Raw genomic sequence first — 19838 nt, 5'->3', positions numbered from 1 at the left:
TTTAGTTATCGATAACTGAAAATTAATTAGATTGAAAGACCAAATAAAGCCATTTATTAAAAGTAGTCGTGATATCAAATGTAGAAAAAATTAATAATCAAAGATAAAATGTAAAAATAATTCAATAATTATGGGTTCAAAAGCGAAAGAAAGACTCCACCCATTCAAACCTTCAAACAAGTTAGATCGACTGTCCTTTTTCCTACTGCTAACCCATTAAGTACTCAACTTTAATTTGGATTGTTTCCATTTCTGAAATTGACATCATATTAAATTCTTTCAACAATCAAACATGGGATTCTAATTGGAATTTAAACTTGAAAATGAATTGTTGTCAATGGGTGCATGTATCAACAAAGATTTCAAGCCATTTGCCGTAACGGTGAGTGTTCAAAATTAGATCTTTCTAAATGGACAGCTCTAACTTAATTGATTTTTAGTTCTAATGATTCTCATCGAAATGCGCCTATATATAGGGATTGATGTAAATGAAAACAACCCATCATGTAAAAGATGATGGCTACAACCCTACAATCAGGGTTAATCAATTGTTTTAAAAAACAAATGCGAGTCGTCAATTTTATAATTATTAAAAACGTTCAAGTTTGCAATATTTATAAAACTAAAAATTTTACTATTTTAGCCATCTAATAGCAATCATCCATGCTTCCAAACTGTATGGCCCAGATTAGTCCTTACGTCCACATGAGAAAGGGTGTCCTCATACGAACAGTCGTTATATTATAGATCGCGGTGCATGTGCACCGCGGTAAAAAATGGTGTCGTTTCTTTAAGTAAAAAAACGGTCCGCCGTTAGAGTTAACGGAGTCCGCTTGTTTGGTGTATTAAACATCATCTGACACTACAGTATATCTAAACCGACACTGCAGTTATATCAAAATGATACTGTAGTTATAGTGAAATGAAACTGCAGTGTATATAAAATGAAACTGAATAACATTTCACATATTTGAGTGTATATTGTACAATGAAGCTGTAATTATATCAAAATGGTCATGTAGTTGTGTTTTAATGAAACTATAGTGTATATAAAATAAAATTAAATAACATTTTCACATATTTGAGTCTATAAATATCGAATGAAACTATAGTTATATCGAAATGAAACTGTAGTTGTGTTGAACTGAAACTGCAGTGTATACAAAATGACACTGAATAACAGAGTTACTTTTTACAAAATGGTGCGAAACGGCGGATAAAACACTGTTTATTTTCATTAAAAAAAAAAAAGACGCGCGGTGCATAATCGATTATGCACCGCGGTGCATAATATAATTTGCCTCATATGAACACAAATAGGTTTGCGTTCACATGGGGACACCCTTTCTCATTAGGACGTGAAGACTAATCTAAACCATAGAAATCAAGATTTGACAATAATCAAATCCCTTAAAATAAGGAGTCTAAACGTGATCAACTAGCCCACTAAGGCACGCGTTGCACTGTGCGCCCAGATGCAAAACAACGTCGTTTTAATTAATTTATTTTTTTTGAAATTTCCCGCCCCAGTGAATGGCAGTAATTTTTTATTTAAAAAAAAAACTGGCTGTTCAAAAATGTACATAATGTTGTACTAGAATACACATAATTGTGTACATGAATGTACATAATTATATAACAAAATATACATACTCTTTTTAAAAGATAATACACATAATCTAACATAATACATAATAAACATAAACTTTTAACATAATACACATCAACTCTTAACATAATACACACAAATTTTATGATTCAGATGTACATAATTGTATAAAAAGAATGTACATAATTATATAAAAAATGTACATAACTGTATGAACAAATACACATACTTGTATGAACGAATACACATAATTGTGTGAACCAATACACATAATCCCAGTAACTTCCTACCGCGCCTCCCAAAACGACGTTGTTTTGGGAGGCGCGCGGCGCACAGTGCTATGTGCGCCGTGGTGTAGGGTATAACGATTGGGCATAATAGTACTTTTTTTTTTGTTGTGCAAGCTGAGAAAAAGGAAAGTCCAATTATTATTCCTCCATCCATGTATATCTTATTTTTTCTCTTCTTTAATTTATTTCTTTCCATTTAAGCACACAATTAAGCCTAAACTAAAATCTTATAAACTTCTTTATAAATATATAGGGGAGTTGCAAGTAAGAACCCTTTGTATAGATAGGAACATAAGAACTAATCCAATCCATTCAAACTTGTTTAATCAATAGTCTAGATAATTAAATATTTTTATGTGCATCTTAAACATAATTAATTAGAAAGGATATTACTTTCAAAAAAAAAAATTAGAAAGGATATTAGTGTAATTTAATACAACTACTAATTAAAATCAAATATTATAATTGGATTCTTTCAAAGATTTTAGGATGACAAAATAAGGAAGGAGTCCTATTGATTTGAGAATTTGCATTCATCTGATTTGCGACAGGGAATGAAGCACGGTCCTCCGCCGTTCGTCTGATTTCGAAGAGAGACGCAGACCGCCGATCATCTACGACTGCTGGCAGAAACATTCTCGGGCACGTTGATGCTATTTATGAAGTGATCATTGTGTTCCATTGCAAAAACTGTTGCATCTACAACACCTCCAGTAGCATTTGCATGAGCAACCTCAAGATCAGTAAATATATTATCATTGAAATCAAGTCCCAATTGTTGGTCACCGAACGGATCTGCCAATGAATCTTCAAATATGCAATTTGGTAGTACGGGCGTGCACTTAGGTTTATCCGTGTGTGCCATAATGTGTAAAAATTCTGAGAGTTCAAATCCAAGGAAACCAGGACGATGTTATACCTTTCGGTGTGCACTTTCGGGAAAATGGTCGTGCCATAACCTACAAACTAAGAGCGGCTGGAAAGATAAAACTAAAGTTAGTGTGCACATGGGTTATATTGTGTTTAAGAATAATCTACATCTATATCTATCTACAAACCTAATAAGAGCCAATAAAGTTAGGTCCGTAACATGAACTAAAAAAAATGTTAGTGTAATTATTTGTTGAAATGAATGGTTCAAATTATTTTAATTTTAATATTTATTATTATTATTTTTCCTACTTTACCTCCTATTATATCATTTACTTTTCTTTATTAATAAAATAAAATTAAAATTAAATTACACTGAAAAAAATATTACTATATAAAATGTAGCTCTTAAGTTGAACTCTGAGTGTTATAATGTGTAAAAATACTAATAGATCAAATACGCGTAAACCAGGATGATGTTAAAGATGACATTGTTCACTTGTGTAAATTTGAGGGTGCCATAATGTGTATAATTATCATTGAAATCAAGTCCTAATTGTTGGTCACTGAACTGATCTGCCAATGAATCTTCAAATACGCAATCTAGTAGTACTGGCGTGCACTTAGGTTGATCTGTGTGTGCCATTATGTGAAAAAATTCTAATAGATTGAATCCATGGAAACTAGGATGATGTTAAACAATGCTATGTGCACTTGTATTAAAATGACTGTGCCATAACGTAGATGATGAGTGTGTATCATTCTGCATTGTGTGTGCCAAAATGTCCATAGATGATGTGATTGACCATAAGTGGATGATGCCAAAATGTAGATGGTTTGTTGAAGATGTACAAGTATAAGATCATTTACTTGAAGTAAGCCAATTCTTAATTGCATTGCTTACAACAATTAGATGCTTAGACTCCCACTACAGTGCACATCTAATTAAGTAAACATAAGGGCTTAAATTAGTTCTTAGCTCCTATCTAAATATGGGTTTCTATATGATTGTAATTATATATAATTATGATTTATTCCGTATGTCATTGACGGTGGGACCGTGTGTGCACTTTTACGCTCTATCGTGTGCACTTTTTTATGCTTCGGACGAAAGTACAGTAGTACACTATTGGCTGAGAGTGTACTTGCATTGTGTACATGTAAGTTGTTTTCGGGTGTGTGCACTCACGTGGCCGTCTAGGTGCATTCAACATGGAATGATGTGCACAATGTGGGTGGCCATATAAGACTCGGATTTCTGTTTCTTCTCGTTGGATTTTAACCTTCAGGTTTATAAAAAAAAAAAAAAAATATCTCGTTTTATTTATTATATATAAATAATTTATTGATTTTGTATCTAGTGTGGCGGGATTAATTTTCCTAAAAATTAAATCCTTTATATTAGTTTCGTACTAGTTTGGTTGAGATTATTTTCCGTAAAATAAATTTCTATTTTCGTTTATATATATATATATATATATATATATATATATATATATATATATATATATATATATATATATATATATAGAGAGAGAGAGAGAGAGAGAGAGAGAGAGATGCACTCAGGTGCGAATAAGTGCCCAAGAAGGAATATGAGAATGAATCAGCGCGCGACACATGTCCAGATCTAATAACTTAAAAAAAGCGCGGTGGCATTTTCGTAAATAATTGAACATCGAAGTGCAAGTAAAATCACTTACAAGTGCACCTACTTTCACTTCTAATCCTCCAGATTACAATTCCAACCAACAAGAAAGGAGAAAGGATTTGATGCTTAGAGCATAATCCCAAAACCAAAAGAAAGGAGATGAAGAAAGAGGATAAGTACGAGTCGTGCGAAACACTCTTTCCTTAAAGCCTTATTTGCTACCTCCCAAAAAGTGCTAGGAGCGTTGTAGGCTATGTTTTCCAATATAAAACGTACTACGGTTCGACGTTTGAGCACCAAAACAAACGAACCCGGCGAACAAGAGAGCACGGGCAGAAGCACAGTAGGCTAAGAAAGGAGTAAGAGCAGAGTTTCGGGGAGGAAAAACAAGTGCATAATCCCCACTTCAGTAACGGGGAGGCTTTGCAACGTACGTTGGCATAACTTGTGCCCGTAGGTGTGTAGGCGTGAATTAATCCTTCATAAGCTCAGTTTAGGATTTGATTTGCGCCCCCTATGCGCAATAAAGAACCTCTATGCCATACAATTCAATAAACTTATAAAAGACCCTTGTATAAATAGTGGTGCAAATCCACTTCACAAACCAATGTGGGACAAAAGCTCATTTTTTTCCATTCATTTTTCCAACTCAATGGGTCTACTTTGAGAATCAATATCTCATTCACCCATTATTCATTTTGAGCGTATAATATATCAATCTCTTCGTCTCGCTACGAAGAACCCAAATCCACGTTGGCCTGACCCAAATCGGAAGTAGACCCCACTAATAATTGTACCTCAAAATAGCCACTTAAAATGCTATTTTAATACTATTTTTTCCAACAATTTAGTGGTAGTGGTAGTGGTGGTAGTTGTGTTATTTGTTATAATAATAATAATAATAATAATAATAATAATAATAATAATAATAATAATAATAATAATAATAATAATAATAATAATAATAATAAAACTCCAGCTAATATAAACTCCAGCCTTCAGAGTAGTTCGAGCACCTCTCTACTAGCTCTTTTCACCCCTCTGTAAGTTTCTATTTTTTGTACTTTATTATTATTATTATTATTATTATTATTATTATTATTATTTTATTTATTTATTTATTTATTTATTTATTTTTCACTGGGGTGGCTGAGGCAGCCTCGGTCGACTTTTGGCTGAGGCGGTGCTTCAGCCAAGTTTGGCCGAGGCGTGCGCCTCAGTCGTCGTTGGCCGAGGCGTGCGCCTCAGTCGTCGTTGGCCGAGGCGTGCGCCTCAGCCGTCGTTGGTCGAGGCGGACCTCTGCCGATGCTGGCCAAGGCGTGCGCCCTCTGCCAATTCTGGTCGAGGCCTGCCTCAGCCAGTGTTGGCCGAGGCAGCCTCGGCCAATTCGAATCTAGCCGAGGTGGACGTCGGACGATGTTGGCTGAGGCGCTGCCGGCGGACGTCGGACGATGTTGGCCGAGGCAGCCTCGGCCAATTCGAATCTGGCCGAGGCGTTCTGGCCGTGGCGGACCTCGGTCGTTTTCTCGGTTTTTTTTTTTTTTTTTTTTTTTTTAACATGTATATATATTTTTATCTATGTTTTGGTAGGGCAGCCCTGTACTCGAGTATTGCGGGCCTATCTGTAGACCAAGTTAGTGGTTTCTTGTTTGATGGATATCGTACATTCCATTGACGATGACGAATTTGCTTATGATGATGAGGAGTACTTTCCTTATGACTATGACTCTCCCATGTACGAAGATTTTCCTCCAGTTCCTTATAATGTTGACCTATCCAATTCGTCAACACTTAAGACTCGTCCGAAAAAAAAAGGTGTAGGGCCTCACGGCTCACACTCCCCTCTCAACAATTCTCTTGTGCTGTCCATACGACCTCGATTGGAATCCCAAGATTGGGAGGACATCGAAGATCTCATTTGTCCTAAAGTTCTTACTCTCCCTCCTGGGCCCGACGCTAGTATTGCCAATCCCCCTCTCGATAACTACTTTGGGGTTCACCTTTTATCGTTACAACTTGGGCTTCGTTTTCCTCTTCACAGTTTCCTGGTAGAATTCTTAAACTATTATGAAATAGCCCCTTCTCAGTTCTTTGCGAATTTTCGTCCTTCTAGGGGTTGGCTAGCTTCCCTTATTCGCAATACGAAGTCGCAGACTTGGAAATATCGGGGTCGGACCCTCGCGTCATGATAGGACTTTAGCTGACGACTATAGTTTTCCATTTTGCAGAATGCCGCTTCTCTCTTTTCATCTAAGAAGTTCAGATCTACCTTTTGCTATAGTTCATTCTGCTCTGACTCGTACTCCTCCATCGTCCTACTCGGTACGATTACCTCCACTGGAGCCCGAGCTTCAAATCCATAAGCAAGTGCAAATGGAGTCTCTCTAGTGGCCCTTCGTGGTGTTGTACAAAAGGCCCAAAGAATGATGTTGAGTTCTTCCACCCAAGCTCCACTAGCTGCATGTAGTTTTTTCTTGAGACCATCGAGGATGGTTCTATTCGCGTTTTCCACTTGTCCGTTCACCTGAGGATAAGCGACCGCCACTCGGCTATGCTTGATACCCTATCCTGCTAGGAATTCTAAAAATTCTTGTGCTTCAAATTGACAATCATTATCTGTGATTACCTGGAGGGGAATACCAAAGCGACACAAAATATTTTTCTCTACAAATTTTTTGCACCTTGCTGCAGTGATGCTTGCTAGGGGCTCGACCTCCACCCATTTTGTGAAATAATGAATGGCTACAATGATGTCTTTTCTGTTTCCGGTCCCTGTGGGATGGGCCCCTACCAGGTCAATTCCCCATCTTGAAAAAGGATTTGCGATACTCACTGGGTGTAGTTGGTTGCAGGCCGAACTGGTAACACCTAGAATTCTTGGCACTTGGGACACTGCTTTGCGTATTCCGCGGAATCCTTCAGCATTTTGGGCCAAAAATACCCTTATAGCATGATGCGTCGAGCAATGGTGTATGCCCCTTTGTGCGTGGAGCATACCCCCTCGTGAACTTCTTTCATCATCAACTTGGCTTCATCTGGGTATAGACATCTAAGTAACGTGCCATTGTAGGAGCGTTTGTAGAGCTTATCGCCCGCAATGACATAACTAGGTACCCGCAATTTCGTTAATTTTGCGTTCGCCTCGTCTTGTGGTAAGGAGCCATCTGCCTTGTACTGCTTGATATGATCAATCCAACATGGCTCCCTAGTCTGCACAGTGCAGACCCACGAAACATCAATACTTGAAGTTTTGAGGTCTTCTAGCCGAGCGATCTTCCTAATATGGTTGGGGACTCTAGTGCTTAGTTTAGATAGCAGGTTGGCATCGACGTTTTGTTGTCTTGGTACTTGGTATATCTCGTACCCTTCAAACTCGCGCAAAGTTTTCAGCACCGCGTCCCTATATTTCTGCATGCTTCCTTCGTTGGCTTCATATTCCCCCGACACTTGGCCAACTACCAACTTGGAATCGCAGCGAATTCGGACCTTTCAGCTCGTAGTCCTGCCGCTAACCTTAGCCCATTGAGGAGGGCCTCATACTTCGCCTCATTGTTAGATAATTTGAAGTGGAATCGGATGGCATAGTAGGCGTGGAATCCTTCTGGAGTGACAAGAACCACACCTCCACCGCAACCTTTTCTGCTGGAAGACCCATCCGTGGACAAAGTCCACCACCCTCCATCTTCAGTTTCTACCTGCTCCATCACTTTCCAGGCCGTGCACTCCACTATGAAGTCTGCAAGGGCTTGACCTTTGATAGCGGGTCTTGGTTTGAATTTTATTTCACACTGGCTGAGGTGCATACCCCATCTTGCCATCGTGGCGGAGCTATTGGTATTTCGGAGGAAGCTTCCGAGTGATTGGTGTTAGAGCACCCCGTGTCAAGTAACAAACCGCCAATCTCAATCATAATTGTAACACCCCGTGTTACGGCCTCTAACCCAAAATAATTATTTAATTACTTACCCTTAAAAGAGAACTGAATTCCCTTAATTAATTAGGAAGGGTCCACCATAAACCATGGACCCGTATCCCTAAACCAAACCCTTAGTCCTATACGGAATAGGATAAGTAAATCCCTACCATTCAGACCCTAATTAGGACTCTTAGATATATATATAAGGACATAGGAGGCACCTAGAATTCACACCACAATAGATTCCACAACACACAAGAAATTCCCAAGAATAACCCTATCACCAAACATAGGAGAAATCAAGAAGTGGAGATCTTAGAGAAAGAACCTTAGTAGCCAAGGATTCTAAATTAAGGCTAAGAGGTAACCCATGTCTCAACAAAACCTATTTTCCTTGCTATAATCTCCTTCTTTGGCTCCATTGATATGTAATTCTATGCTTGTGTCTTGATAAGGCTTTTATAATGATTATGAGATAATCTTGATGTTTATGAGATGATCTTATGTGTTGATCTTGATAATCTTGATGTTTATAAGAGGATCTTGATATTTGTCTGTCGATCTTGATAATCTTGATGTTCTTGATGTTCTTGATTTTAAAGATAAAAGTATGATCTTGTGCATTAAATATGATTAGAGTCGTAGGATAAATCGTGGATTTTGTGTTATGATATTCTTGGTATGTTTGGATGGGATTTTGCATGTTTGGGTATTGATTATGTCTAGATGTCATGATAGGATGTATTTAATGTTATTCTTGATCTTAATTCATTACTTGATTACGTGGTGTCGTCGTTTGTGTCTAACTGTGTCTGGACATGGTTTGGGGTTCCATGAAAGATCCCGGGACTAATTTATTACATAAGAATCAGTGGGGGGTAAGTGGAGGCAGGGGTACCCGCCACCTACCCGCTGCCCCAATAAGGCCGCCGGCAGGCAACCGGCGGGTGGTCCTCCACCAGCCGGCCACCCGCTGAAAATTCGAAGTGGAAATTGGTGGTTTTCCCCGTTTGATATATATATTGTATTTTAACGTGTTGGAGTGAGTTACCAGCATTATTCGCTGAACAGATATATTTGGCTTTCAGACACAGATGAGTAGCTCCGGAGCGCGCTAGAGGACCCGAGGCTTATTTACTTAGTTTTCCTTTCGGCCTGCGTGCCATGATGATGTATTGACACTGTTTTGAGGATGATTAGATAGTATAGCCTGTGCATCTGAGTTCTCCAGCTCAGATGTGGCATAGCACCCCAAACACTTATGTTTAGTTATGCTCTGATTCGAGGTTTAATGGTAGTATTGCATTTATTTCATAAGCATTCAAAGTTTTAAATTTTAGGGGTGTTACAATAATCACACAAGTCATCATCATTACCAAGAAGACTAAGGTTCCACAATAACCTTAATCAAGTATCAATCAAAGGGTATAATGATTACATACGTTCACATCATAGAAATCAATCAATGAATCACAACAAAGATATGAAACCATACTCAACAACGAAGGATCACAATCCGACACCAAACGATTGTCAACACAAGTTGCCAATCCCAATAAGAAAGAACAAACCGCACAATCTAGCATTTCAACATCAAACTAGCATGCTTATCAAACGGGTAAACCAAAAGTAGTTCCATAGAACATCAAGACTCACAATGGTCCAACAAATCACAAAGTCGGACCCTTAGCACGATTCAAGACACAAAATCCTACATGGATCCCTAACATACCGTTCTAGACATACGAAACATCAAGAAGACTCACAAATGGCCCAATAAAACAACATCGGGAGGTCAAAACATCAATACCGAGTCAAAAGAATCACGGGGAACAAATTCCATTCCCAACATCAACCACGTTCCTCGCGGGTGGGGCCACGGGTGGACAACCACCCGCGGTTCCACCCGCTGGTACACCAACCCACGAAGCTTGTTCCCCGCGGGTGGGGCGGCGGGTAGGCCTCTGCCCGCCGTTCCGCCCGCGGGTACGCCCTGTACACCAAAATAATCCCTTCGGGGATTTTCAACAACAAGTCCAAATTTAAGTCCATAACACGTAACATCTCACACACAACAATATGACTTGAACCCAAGAAATAACCAAGAAATGGCATTCAAGAACCCTAAGAACAAGCTCTAAACATGCATCACCACAAGACAATGCATCAAATCTCACATTTCAACACAAGAATCGCAAGTAGAAGCCAAGAATCATTATATAAGTAAGAAAGCAGGTTTTGTAAAGCATGAGTTACCTTTGCAGCCTAATAACTTCTTCTTTTCACCCCTAGAAAGCCTCTCCTAAAGCTCCTCGTCCACACCTACTTCATACACAAACCAAAAGACAACAAAGATTCTATCTTTAGAAAAAGACACCTAAAAGGATGTTTAAAACACCAAAAGATCAAGGATATTACCCTCCCCTATGCTCAAGATGAAGACAGTAGGAATCTTGGAAGACAACTTGCAAGATTTGGGATGCCCAAATTCTAGCTTGGAGAAGAAGCTACACCTTTTTAGAGAGAAGCTAGAGACTTTTGTGTTTAGATAGTAGGGTGAATGAAATGAGAGAGTATGGATAGGTTAGCTTGAATCACAAACTTTAGGTAAAAAGACACTCCTACCCTTACTAAGGTTGGAAAGACAAGGAAACAAGGGCACAACTCAAGAAGCTCAAGGTACAACCCTTTGACTTTAGTGACTAGTCAAAATCTAGTCCCTCGACTATTGAATTTCAGGATATTTAGGAATAAATTAACAAAGAGGCTAGGATTAATTCTCTAATTAATCCTTGATTAGAGTTTGGATTTACGGGGTGTTGGCAGGGTTGTCGAAGCCCTACAAATTTAATACTGGCTCACTCCACTAATTTGTAGTAGTGGCAAGACCAGGTCGAATCCCAAGAGAACTAATGAGTTCCGTTTATTAAATTAAAATAAAATGACTCAAAGTAGGGAAAATAGAGGGATTTGAGAAGAATAAATAAAATAGACAATAATTAATAACGAGTTCAGAGATGTTGAATTCTGATTCAAGGGAAAATGAATGTTAAATATGTGACTTAGATCATTGGCCCTTACAAGTAAAGTTCAGATTCAAGTACTTAGCCAAAGACTAATTAGGTAAGCCATAACTAGCCTTTGATCTCCCTGAATTAACTGATTCAAACAAAGCATTCGAACCAACAACTGTTATTGAATAAACTGGGGACGATAGCGTTCCATATTCACCCATTAACATCATTACACTTTAATGGAAAATAACTAAGCCTAAATTACATATAGAGATAGCTACAATATGCAACTTAGTCCTCCTAACCTTTATGTACTAATCACAGCAAAATAATTAATACAAACTACTCGGTCAAATCGTTTATGACAATTACGGATCATAAACTCATAGATAGCAATAGGATAAACAACAATAAACTAAGTTGTCAATTTAATTTATTATTAATCTCCCAGAAAAATTAACTCTGAAAGAGCAGGAAGTACATGAATCCAACAAATTAATTGAAATAGAACCTCCCTAAATTCACAACTCAAACTTCAAATCCCTTGAACCAGAGTAAGAAAATCTAGCCAGACATAGAGTAAACTATACTAAAATATCACTACTTGAAATTATGAAATTTCCGACCACCTGAAAGTGATCTTAAATCAAGTTGATACCAAAAAATGGTCGGAAATAGCAACAAAGGTTTTTCCGGATACCAAAAGTGGTCAGAACAAGACTTTCGACTTGATTTAAGATCAATTTCAGGTGGTCAGAAATTTCATAATTTCTAGTAGTGTATTACGAATTCTAAAGAACAATTTGCCCAAAATACATCAGAATAGCCCTCTTTTTATAGGGTTTCAAATCAAAAATCTTCCCTAAAATTACTGCTCTTACCGCATTTTTCTCTACTAGCCTTCATCTTCAAAAAGCCTGTTTAAAATTCCTCCAGAAATCTTCCGCCGAAAAGAGCCGATCAAAAACTCTCTTGCGCCTTAGCCTCTCCGTCTCGCGTCCGATCTGCAACCTGCCGAAACAAAACAAAAGCATAAAAAAAATATATAAACGTACAGCACATCAAACATATGAAGTAAAGTGAAATGTAATTAGGGAAAAAGCAAAATGGGACCCACTCACCTTATAATTTAATTTAATAAATAATAAACTTAATTATTCTTTAAATTTATTAACTAAGTTATTTAATCTTAATATAACAAAATATACTAATAATAATGAAATATAAAATATAAATAATAAAATTAACCAATAAAACTTATTTAAATTAAGGTATAAAATATGCTCATCAAAATTCCCCCACACTGAAAATATGCTTGTCCTCAAGCATATCTTTATCGTTCAAACATAAACTTCTCCAACTCCTTTCAAAGCTATCTAGAAATATCTCAAAAATTATTATATATTTAAGGACTAGAAGTTGAAACACACTCAAGAGAACAAGCATGATTTATTGATAATACTTAATAATAATAATAAAATAAAATAACTCACTAGTTTTATCAAAAGTCAATGAACAAGACTTAACACGCTTACATAGATTCAAAATTCACTCATTGCACTCATAGTGTTTAAGGTGTAGTGTATCAAACTCTCCATTCAAAACATAGCAAGTAATCCCATAAGCTTGCAAGTAAATCAAATCTCCACCACTAACAAACATGAGTTAAACCATGAATCAAAGGGTCTTTATTGAAGGTTGTAACTTGGTTAGGGACAAGGGATATGGTAAAAGGAATTTTTAGGCTTATCAAATTGAAGGAATCACATAAGCCTTTAAACAAAGTTCTGAACAAACCTTCATTCCTCCATTGCCTTCCCATTTCATTTTCATGTTTTTGTTTTTTTTTTTTTTTTTTTTTTTGTACTTTCTTCAACATTCAAACCATTTTGCTGCCTCTAGTATACAGCTTTATTCAAACTCTTCTTCTTTTTTGGTTTTTGTTTGTTTTCAAATTTTTTTCTCTCAACACTTTTCCTCAACCCTCCTAATTCTTTCCCTTTTGCAAACTTCCCAACTTTATTTCTCAAAGAAGGAACATTACTTCAAATAAAAAGAATCATCACTTGGATTAATTCAACTCCCAATAATAAGAGCTATAATTTCAGTTTCCAATTGCATCCTGAACCCACAGTAAACAATTTATTGCCTATAAGAACAAGCAAAACTTTGTGTAGATAGACCAATATGATTCCTTCAATTCAAGGGTTCAAAATTTATAGAGGGAAATTAACAAAGAAAGGGAAAAATGGCTTGTAATGTGGTAATTAAAAGAAATGAAAGGCTAAAAGCTCAAAGTGACTCACTAAGAGTTAAAATGCAAGGTAAGCTTTTTGGCTAAAAGTGACTCAACCTAAGTGCCCTTTTCATCTTCATGTTCTAACCCACTTGAATGTGGTCTTAAAACACATTTAAAAGCAAGTTCTAGCATACACAAGCCATGCTTGATATCACACAACAAAGAAAATTAAGCAAAGTGTTGCTCTTTAGGCTCAAATGCTCACCAAAAGGGTCAAATTGCATCAAGTCTTGCACATTTTCATTCAATAAAACTAACAAGAATTTTTAAAATATAGGTTTTTTGTATAAAATAAAAAGAAAAATTAAATAACATCATACTTGCTTCTCTCATGTCTTAAAACTCTAAACCAAAAATATATCATAACTTAAGACATATCCCTAAATAGCAAGAAAGAAATCAAAACAAGTCATCAAGTCCTATACTACCAAGGTTTACCCATTATTAGTGTGCAATACTCTCCCCCACACTTAATTCATGCATTGTCCTCAATGTATGCACACATAAAAACTTCACATATTCATAATGAAATTGAGCATATTCTAAGAAGACTCATTTGAAAAATAAAAATAAGTAAACAAATAAAGAAAGAGACGAAGTATTGAATTGGGTTGCCTCCCAAAAGCGCATTTGTTTAACGTCGTTATGCCCGACGTAACCCTGAATGGCTCCCAAAAACATCTTCAAAAACATCCTGCACTAGTGAATCCATATGATAAAGAGAATGATAATCATCAGGGAACTTCATTGCATCAGTAATATTAAATTTAGAAATTTCTCCATTAAACTCAACAGAAAGAATACCTTTATCAACATCTATCTTAGTTTTAGCCGTTTTCATAAATGGTCTACCTAACAAAATTGGAGTTGATTGATCTATTGCATCATCATTCATTTTCAAAACATAAAAATTAACAGGAAAAACCAGTCCATTAACTTGCACTAAAACATCTTCTACGACTCCAACTGGATGCACACAAGAACGATAAGCTAATTGAACAACTATTTTAGTTTCTTGCAAAGAATTTATATTTAAAGCTTGATAAATGGAAAATGGCATGACATTTATTGATGCACTTAAATCTAACATGGCACGCTTAATCTCTTTATTACCAATTATACAAGGTAGGGTGAACATACCTAAATCCTTGCACTTTTTAGGTAGATCATTACTTATCATGGCTGAGACATTCTTACCCAATATGATTGTCTCCTTACTCTTCAACTTCCTCTTATTGGTACAAAGTTCCTTTAGAAACTTTGCATACTTGGGAATTTGCTTTATTGCTTCTAGCAAAGGGATGTTGATTTCCACCTTTCTAAATGTTTTCAAAATTTTATTTTCATGTTCTTCTTCTTTTGATTTTGCTAACCTTGAAGGAAAAGGGGGTAGAGACGAATCATATTGACCAAAAGAAGATTCAGAACTTACCTTGGATTTTTCATTAGCCGTAGACTCACTTTCCTCCTTTGATTTTTCTTCTTTTTCCTCTTCCATTGGTAATGGAGATTCAGGCTGAAGTTGCTTACCACTCCTCAATGTGATTGCATTCACACTCTCTTTTGGGTTCACCTCCGTTTATGATGGTAGTTTCCCCGAAGCTTGGGCTTCCAACTTGCTAACAGATGTGGCTAATTAGGAAATTTGATTGCCCAATTGTTGAATACTTGCTATTGTTTCTCGTTGAAACTGTTGAGTGTTATTAGCAAGTGCTTTAACAATTTCATCTAAAGACGTATCAGAGTTGAAGCTTGGGGTTGAGATTGCTGAGGTGCTTGGAATTGTCTAAAGTTTTGACTTTGAAACCTTGGTTGTGCTCCTTGGTTACCATAGCTCAAGTTTGGATGATCTCTCCATCCGGGATTGTACTGGTTTGAAAATGGATCATAATTTCGGTTGGGTTGACCAGGGAATCTCTCTATTGCATTCAACTCTTGATTTGGATTTTGCAATGTTGGGCACATGTCTGTGGGGTGCCCGACAACATATTCCACATGCTCCCGTAGATTGTATTTGTCCTACAGCCATTTGACGCACAAAAGTAGTTAAATATGAAATTTTATTCTCCAGTTGAGAAGTACTTACCTCGTTAACTCTACGAATAGATCCATCCGCACGTGTCCCATATTGTTGAGAATTTTCTGCCATGGTTGATATTAATTGTCTAGCATCCGTGGATGTCTTGTCAGCCAAAAAACCACCACTAGCTGCATCTATCATACTTCTATCCGTAGGTAATAGCCCTTCATAAAAGTATTGTATCAAGTGTTGGTCTGAGATTTGATGGTGTGGACAGGTAGAACACAACTCCTTGAATCTTTCCCAATACTCATCCAATGTTTCACCTGTACATTTCCTTATCCCATAAATTTCCTTCCTAATATTAGTTGCCCTAGATGCAGGGAAGAATTTTTCTAGAAATAATTTTTTCACATCATTCCATGTGTTAACTGAATCGGGGGGAAGATTATAGAGCCAATCTTTTGCTTTATCTTTTAATGAAAATGGAAATGCTCTAAGACTTATATGCTCATCAGTTACCCCACGTGGTTTCATACCTGCACAAACCACTTGAAACTCTTTCAAGTGTTTATGTGGGTCTTCACCAGCCAAACCTCAAAAAATAGGGAGTAAATGAATCAAACCAGATTTTAAAGCAAAATCAACCTCAAGATTTGGTATTGTTATGCATAGAGGTTGTTGGTTTAGATCCGGTGCAGCTAACTCCCTAAGTGTTCTATTATTTGGTTCAGCCATTTTACTTACAACCTCCTCGTTTACTGGATCACAAGTTGAATTTACCTCTTCAGAACTCGAGGAGCTATTTCTTTGCTTTCTTTATTTCCTTAGTTGCCTTGCGACTTTCTCAATCTCAGGGATATATTGTAATTCTCCTGAATGAGAGGAACGAGTCATGCAACACTAAGGACAACAGAAACAATCACAAAGAAAGAAAAATAACAAATTCAAGAAACGATATTAGTTCCCCGGCAACGGTGCCAAAATTTGACAGGGTTGTCGAAGCCCTACAAATTTAATACTGGCTCACTCCACTAATTTGTAGTAGTGGCAAGACCAGGTCGAATCCCAAGAGAACTAATGAGTTTCGTTTATTAAATTAAAATAAAATGACTCAAAGTAGGGAAAATATAGGGATTTGAGAAGAATAAATAAAATAGATAATAATTAATAACGAGTTCAGAGATGTTGAATTCTGATTCAAGGGAAAATGAATGTTAAATATGTGACTTAGATCATTGGCCCTTACAAGTAAAGTTCAGATTCAAGTACTTAGCCAAAGACTAATTAGGTAAGTCATAACTAGCTTTTGATCTCCTTGAATTAACTGATTCAAACAAACCATTCGAACCAACAACTGTTATTGAATAAACTGGGGACGATAGCGTTCCATATTCACCCATTAACATCATTACACTTTAATGGAAAATAACAAAGCCTAAATTACATATTGAGATAGCTACAATATGCAACTTAGTCCTCCTAACCTTTATGTACTAATCACAGCAAAATAATTAATACAAACTACTCGGTCTAATCGTTTATGACAATTACGGATCATAAACTCATAGATAACAATAGGATAAACAACAATAAACTAAGTTGTCAATTTAATTTATTATTAATCTCCCTGAAAAATTAACTCTGAAAGAGCAGGAAGTACATGAATCCAACAAATTAATTGAAATAGAACCTCCCTAAATTCACAACTCAAACTTCAAATCCCTTGAATCAGAGTAAGAAAATTTAGCCAGACATAGAGTAAACTATTCTAAAATATTAAGAATTCTAAAGAACAATCTACCCAAAATACATAAAAATAACCCTCTTTTTATAAGGTTTCAAATCAACAATCTTCCCTAAAATTACTGCTCTTACTGCATCTTTCTCTACTAGCCTTTATCTTCAAAAAGTCTGTTTAAAATTCCTCCAGAAATCTTCCGCGAAAAGAGCCGATCAAAAACTCTCTTGCGCCTTAGCCTCTCCGTCTCGCGTCCGATCCGCAACCTGCCGAAACAAAACAAAAGCATAAAAACAAATATATAAACGTACAGCACATCAAACATATGAAGTAAAGTGAAATGTAATTAGGGAAAAAGCAAAATGGGACCCACTCACCTTATAATTTAATTTAATAACTAATAAACTTAATTATTCTTTAAATTTGTTAACTAAGTTATTTAATCCTAATATAACAAAATATACTAATAATAATGAAATATAAAATATAAATAATAAAATTAACCAATAAAACTTATTTAAATTAAGGTATAAAATATGCTCATCAGGTGTCACATTCTCTCCCCCTAACAAGAAGCTTCGTACCCGAAGCTTGGGCACGAAGAGTTCAAGCAAACGGGTTTCAACGAATCAACCATGTGACAAAAGGAAAACAAGAATACAATGTAACCAAAACTTCAAGGATCTTAAAGGTGTGAGGTTTGCAAAAGTCAAGAATTTGCAAGGTTTAAAAAGGTCTCAAAAGAATTTCCTTGAGCACACAAACGCTAAAGCCAAGACAACGACAACTAAAAGCCTTCTAAACCTCGCCTAAACTCAAACAACTGAATTCTAACTAGGCAAAACACTAAACTAACTATCCAAGCAAGAAACTAACAAACAAGACAAACAAGAAAAAACAACAAGCACAGCCAACAAACAACAACTACTTAAACGACAACAACCAATGAGAAAGGAAACGAGCTTACCCCAACTCTAGCCTTAAAAAGACTCACTCTCCGACTCCTCGGCAACCTCGTCCGAATCTTCCTCAGCTCCACCACGGCTAGAACCGGCCTCCAACTAGTCCAACCTCTGGCTGACAGCGACGAACTGAGTCTTCATGAAAGCGAAACCTTCCCCAATCATCCGGTTCTGCTGACGAAGAAGGGTGACCACACACTCCTCGTGTGTCATAGCATCATGCTCCTTTTTGGTTCTCACTTTTTTTCTCCATGTTTTCTTCACTTTCAGAGTCGCTCTCTTTGACTTCTTCGGCTTCTTCTCCACCTTCTTCCTCTTCTCGTTCCTCTTCACCTTCATTCCCAGCATCTCCTCCCAAGCTTTGAACTGCGAGATTCAACTTTCAAACAGGAATCTCAAGCTCTACAACCAACGAACTCCTCTCGGCAGGGTCTATTCTGGCGACCTCTTCAAGAGTGATGTAATCACCATCATCCAGCTGAAACAGGTTGCAACTGCGGAGGTTTGTGGCATCCAAAACCATCTTGCCCACCGGCTTAGGCACACAACCAACAACACTCACTCTCTTCTTAGGAAAGATCCAACTTAAAACCATGCCATAAGGCAAACTCTTGCGGTTATGGTCTCGACAATAGACCATGTGTTGCAACATCATCGAAGGCAAGTTGAACTTCACCTTATTCTTCAGGCAAAAAGCAAACATGCACTCCAGCTTACCCAACAAACGACTCTTATTGTTATTGGGCAACAAACAGTCAGAAATGAGCATGACCAAAATCTTTTGCTCAGCAGATAACCACTTCCTCTCCGGCCTCGTTGCCTGGGTAAAACCACTAGCTCTTCCCAACAGGTAACTCAGATAACTCCGATAACTCATGTTATTCGTCTCAGTCCAAGAGTCACCACTATATTGCGAGACTCCTGTAGTTGTCAAACTAAAAAGTTGAGCCAACCGTTTCTCGGTCTAGACAATCTTCACACCTCCCACTTTAGAGGGAACCTCCAACCTTCCACTATCTTTAGTCACACTCATGTGACGGTAGAACTCTTTTACCAAGCTTGGGTATGTCTCGGTCCTAATGGCGAGAAACCCATCCAACAACCCTTGGTAGTTCAACATTTCCAACAAAGAACTCGAAAAAGATTCAGGATCAAAAGCTTTACCTTTCAAGACTAGGTAGTGGGCATCCACCCATTCCACTATTCTCGTCAAATTAGACCTCCTAGGCATGATTCTGGGATGACCCAAAACTAAAGGTAGCCCCAACTTTCTCTTCTTATTCTTCCTTTCTCTTCTCTCGCTCGTTCCGATTCCGGCTGGGCGACGACGAAACGGTGACGGGCGGTGGTGGTTCACGGCGGCGAGGCTGGGCGACGGCTGGCGTGGTGGTGGCGTGCTCCGGCTGCGACGGGTAGAGGTCGGCGACGGGCAGGGGGGGTGGTCTCGGGTGTGACTTGCGGGTGGA

Source organism: Ipomoea nil, unplaced genomic scaffold (assembly GCF_001879475.1).
Source record: "Ipomoea nil cultivar Tokyo-kokei standard unplaced genomic scaffold, Asagao_1.1 scaffold0980, whole genome shotgun sequence".
NCBI lineage: Eukaryota > Viridiplantae > Streptophyta > Magnoliopsida > Solanales > Convolvulaceae > Ipomoea > Ipomoea nil.
The sequence above is the reverse complement of the archived record's forward strand: the minus strand, read 5'-3'. Positions refer to the sequence as shown.